At 42.0% G+C, this 5,291-nt stretch overlaps 2 long non-coding RNA genes across 3 annotated transcripts; both read left to right on the forward strand.

The window, feature by feature from the left end:
- The first annotated feature begins 294 nt into the window (after positions 1 to 294).
- Positions 295 to 4,154, forward strand: LOC123488819. Of its 2 annotated transcripts, XR_006660309.1 has the most exons (4): positions 295 to 382; positions 1,166 to 1,312; positions 3,062 to 3,215; positions 4,091 to 4,154. It is a non-coding gene; the product is annotated as an uncharacterized LOC123488819 (long non-coding RNA). The 2 variants fall into 2 exon arrangements; XR_006660308.1 differs by lacking the exon at positions 295 to 382 and having other exon boundaries at positions 853 to 1,312.
- Positions 4,155 to 4,599: 445 nt separating this feature from the next.
- Positions 4,600 to 5,074, forward strand: LOC123488818. The gene is made up of 3 exons (XR_006660307.1): positions 4,600 to 4,669; positions 4,815 to 4,864; positions 5,017 to 5,074. It is a non-coding gene; the product is annotated as an uncharacterized LOC123488818 (long non-coding RNA).
- The last annotated feature ends 217 nt before the right edge of the window (positions 5,075 to 5,291 follow it).

Raw genomic sequence — 5,291 nt, forward strand, 5'->3', positions numbered from 1 at the left:
TTTTCCACTGTTATCGTGTTTAAGTGCATACTTACAAAGAAAGTATACAGAAGAAGATAAAGGACATTTAAAAGGATGTTTAGCACCTCTGTGTGATAAGCAGCAATGAGGTTTGTTGACTACTTATTTTGCTATGAGGGTGTTTGTGTTTACGTGCGTCAGGTTTGGTGTAAAATATACATAAAGTGGCTAGCTGTATGAGCTTGATTATAACGCCAGATGTGTGAGACATGCATATGGCATTATTTTGTTAATGTATTTTTTCTTTCTTTAAACCAGTTCTCACGGGTTAACCAGCATTAAAGCCCTGTATTCAAATCAAGATCTCTTGCCTCATGCCTGTCACTGGAGGAGCTACAACTACTTCATTCCTGACTGACAGGTGCAAAAGTGAAAGGGCTTAAAATGATTTTCCCATGCCTCCTGTAGAGGGCTGTTAGGGGACAGAGTTGGGAAATTCCAAGTTGACTTCACACATTCTCAGACTGAAGGAGTTGTTCAGGAGTCAGTACCCACTAGGCACAGAGGTCAGTTTAACGTCTAGTTTTGATTAACATTTGGTTGAATTAATCGTGAAATCAACTAAAATATTCATCATGTCATTGGACTTAGGTTAAAAGTTGGGAGAAAAAAGACGAAATGCTCTTATATTGATGACATTTTGCAAATCCAATTAGTTTTCCACATTGAGACAACGTAGTCATGTAGATTTTGGGGGGTTGAAATCACGTGAAAACAACGTTGATTCAACCAGTTTTTGCCCAGTGGGTAGTTGAATAAGGAGTTGTTTAAGCCCATTTATAGCCTAGCTGTAGTATAGCCTAGCTGTAGATCTGTCTGATGTATTGTAGTCTCTCTCTCTCTCTCTCTCTCTCTCTCTGAAGTGATGCCACCGCCTTTATCTGTTGTTACACCATTGACAGTAAAAAAAAAAATGACTTCATCCCTCAGTTTATAGCCTACTGTAGCTAGCCATGGGATTTCCCTGAACAAAGCAACCAATCGTGTAGATGTAAACACACTGTCATCATAGCACACGCTGCTTGCTGTTCAATTTGTCAGTGCAGTGAAAGACAAATAGATTAATCCATGGCAGAGCAACAAGCAAGATAAAATAAAACTAAGTTCTATTATTATTGAGTCGACTGGTTTCTGTTTCTATCAGATGGCGGTGGAAACTGTTCGTGAAGAGGACGTGCTAAATGTGATCTTGTGCGGAAGGAGCGCTAGGCGGGTGTCTTCGGGGTACTTACCGGAGAACAGAGCTACAGGTGTCAATCAAGCTCCTGTCGTCTCGCACTGCAGGTCGAAGGTAAAGTTGGCAAATCTCAAGCTCAAATTGAATGACAAAATCTCTCTCTCAATTCAAGTCAGAGGGCTTTATTGGCATGGGAAACATGTTTACGTTGACAAAGCAAGTGGAATAGATAATAAACAAAAGTGAAATAAACAATCAGAAATGAACAGTAAACATTACTCACAAAAGTTTCTAAATAATATACATTTTAAATGTTTTATTACTAGCCATGTACAGTGTTGCAACAATATGCAAATAGTTGAAGTAGGCTATGAGGAATAATAGACAGATAAATATAGTATGTATTTACAATGGTGTTTGTGCTTCACTGGTTGCTATTTTTTGTGGCAACAGGTCACAAATCTTGCTGCTGTGATGACACACTGTGGTAGTTCACCCAATAGATATGGGAGTTTATCAAAATGTGATTTGTTTTCAAATTCTTTGTGGGTCTGTGTAATCTGAGGGAAATATGTGTCTCTAATATGGTCATACATTTGGCAGGATGTTAGGAAGTGCATCTCAGTTTCTACCTCATTTGTGGGCAGTGGGCACATAGCCTGTCTTCTCTCCAGAGCCAGGTCTGCCTATGGCCGCCTCTCAATAGCAAGAGTTATGCTCACTGAGTCTGTACATAGTCAAAGCTTTGTTAATTTTGGGTCAGTCACAGTGGTCAGGTATTCTGCTAATGTGTACTCTCTGTTTAAGGCCAAATAGCACTCCAGTTTACTTAGTTTTTTAGTTAGTTCTTTCCAATGTGTCAAGTAATTATCTCTTTTTTTTCATGATTTGGTTGGGTCTAATTGTCTTACTGTCCAGGGGCTCTGTGGTGTCTGTTTCTGTTTGTGAACTGAGCCCCAGGAACAGCTTTCTGAGGGGAATCTTCTCTAGGTTCATCTCTCTGTAGGTGAAGGCTTTATTATGGAAGGTTTGGGAATCGCTTCCTTTTAGGTGGTTGTAGAATTTTAAGGCTCTTTTCTGGATTTGGATAATTAGCAGGTATCGTCCTAATTCTGCATGCAGTCTCAATTTGGTGTTTATCTCCATTTTGTGAATTCTTTGTTGGTTACTGGACCCCCAGACCTCACAACCGTAGAGGCCAATTGGTTCTATAACTGATTCAAGTATTTTTGCCTGATCCTAATTGGGATGTCAAATTTTATGTTCCTTTTGATGGCGTAGAAGGCCCTTGCTTTGTCTCTCAGATAATTTACATCTTTGTGGAAGTTACCTGTGGTGCTGATGTTTAGGCCAAGGTAGGCATCGTTTTTTTGTGCGCTCTAGGACAACCGTGTCTTGATGAATTTGTATTTGTGGTCCTGGCAACTGAACCTTTTTTGGGACACCATTATTTGTATTATAGGTGCTGCTATAGGCTCTTCTTTGTTGGGGACAGAAGCACCAGATCATCAGCAAACAGTAAACATTTTACTTCGGATTCTAGTAGGGGTGGGGCCAGTTGTGTGTGTGTGTGTCTCTCTCTCTCTCTCTCTCTCTCTCTCTCTCTCTCTCTCTCTCTCTCTCTCTCTCTCTCTCTCTCTCTCTCTCTCTCTCTCTCTCTCTCTCTCTCTCTCTCTCTCTCTCTACACACACACAACTTTCCAAAAGATGACAAATCTGTCAAATCATAGTGATTACTTGTTTAGTGTAAACAAAAGCCTTGTGAACCAAGACCACTTCAGCAGGTGTTTGTGTGTTTATGTTTGTTTACTGTATATATGTTTGTATGTGGTGTGTTGACTGTGTGTTTTGTTTCTGCCCCAGTGAGTGGACTGAGTGGATGAGAGACGTGGATGTGGTCAGACAAGTCCATTCAGAGCGGGTTCTGGTTCCACTGGGTGTGTACAAGGCCTGGTGTCTGATGGGCCTGCTGTATGTCTGGATGCCTGAAGGCTCTCTACACTCTCTACTATACCAGGTCAGTGTAATATATGAGCACTCAGTCTAACTCAAATATGAATATGCATGTATAGTGTGTGGCAGTAGGCTAATTGATTAAAAGTTGGTTCTGCATCTTTTCCCTTGGTTGTGGCCCGACAGTATACACAGAGTATACCAAACATTAGGAACACCTTCCTAATATTGAGTCTTGCCCATTCACCCTCTGAATGGACCACACACAATCTATGTCTCAATTGTCTCGGGGGCTTAAAAATCCTTCTTTAACCTGTCTCCCCCCTTCATCTACACTGGTTTAAGTGAATTTAACAAGTGGCATCAATAAGGGATCATGGCTTTCACCTGGATTCACCTGGTCAGTCTATGTCGTGAAAGAGCAGGTGTTCTTAAAGTTTTGTACACTCAGTGTATGTCAACAAACTAGTGGTCAGAGCTTCCGATAGACACATATAAAGTTAATCAAATAATGTCCTTCTTTTGATTGCTTTATTTACAATTCCTGTGTTTTCTATGCTTGTTGCCCACATGCATGTCTGGAAAACCCCTGGCTGATGCAAAAGAGATCTATCTGTCACTTCCTTATTTACACAAAGAGCTCTTCCTGGTTCAGGAGAAAGTGCCCTGGCTGGAACATAACTTCAGACAGTAGACATGTGACTTAATTCCATTGCACATGACTTAGTCTTGCTGTGGTTAAACTGTATTTACATACAATAAGTTGGGTTGTGATCAGGTTGAATTCTTTAGTATTTTCAGTTCACAATTTTCAACTTTGTGTTGTCATGTGCTTTTTCCCCACAAGTCATTTTCAGTTCCCCTTTATTTATGTATTTATTTATTTAGAGTTTATACTGAATCTGTTGAATGATTGTAACCCTTGTTATCCCTGCTCAGACCCAGCTGTATCCAGGTCTACCGATGAGTTTCAGGCTTGGCATCCTATTAGATGTGACAGAGGGTTGTGCCACCTCCACTGCATACCACTCCCCCACCAGGCCCTGAAACCCACCAATGTTCTCCTGGACCAGCAGTACCGGGCCAAGGTAGAGAGCAGTGACTGATAACTGACCCAGTCCTGTACTACAGAGACAAAAGCCTTCTCTCTGAGTGGTGAAACTAATGTGAGAAAGAACTAAATTTGATTGATGGTATATGCTCCATTGGATATGGTGTATTGTGAACAGTTACAGGTGTAAGCTTTACAGTGTACGTATGTGGGTTTGAGTCTGTGTTAGAGCAGGTGTTTTTTGTCGATTTGTATGTGGGTGTTTATGTTCATGTGTGTTGTCGTTTATGTTAATGTGTGTGGATGTTCATGTTCCTACCTCCAGGTGAGTGACTGGGGCCTGCCCAGGGGAGTGGAGGGTTGGCTCCTCTTTCTCTGCTGGGGAGGGCCCTGCTTAGGGACTTGGTATACCTGTCTCCTGAGGCCCTGACAGGGACCACACCCTCTGTGGAGGCAGACATGTACAGGTGGATCACTTTCATGATCCTGCCACTTCAAACAGTCATATTCACCAATGAAATGTACCAGGTGGGGCGGGGGGGTTTACCACTTTTCTACAGATGCCTTTACTAATGAATATGCAATTACCCAATGAATATCTTCTCTCTTTAGCTTTGGTGTGCTGCTGTGGGAGACTTTGAACAGAAGACAACCATGTGGAGGTGTGTTTCTATATCTTTCCGTAGATTCAAAGCACAGCTCTGTTTCTATCAGAGGAGACTAGGTTATACACTGGCAGTATATCATACAGTCTCAATATTTTATTACATTTTGTAGCTTGTAAGACATCATGTCATTGTCTATGCCCAAGCAGATTTGCTCCAGCTGCTTTCAGGTGAGGATGGGGTTGATTCAGGCTTGGAGGATGAGCGCTGCTAGCCACATGTACCCCACTGCCATACCCTCTCCCAGCTGATGAACAACTGCTGGAGCACTAACCCACACAGCCGTCCAACAGCAGAGGGTGAGTCTGTCTGTGAGGGTGAATCAGAGTATAGATAGACAATGGTGAAGAGAGCAGCTGGGCCTGGACTTTGTGATCTCTCCTTACAAGTCCCCCTTCCTTGACTGGTTACCCACCTGCCTGTT

Source organism: Coregonus clupeaformis, unplaced genomic scaffold, assembly GCF_020615455.1.
Source record: "Coregonus clupeaformis isolate EN_2021a unplaced genomic scaffold, ASM2061545v1 scaf2514, whole genome shotgun sequence".
NCBI classification, from domain to species: Eukaryota; Metazoa; Chordata; class Actinopteri; order Salmoniformes; family Salmonidae; genus Coregonus; species Coregonus clupeaformis.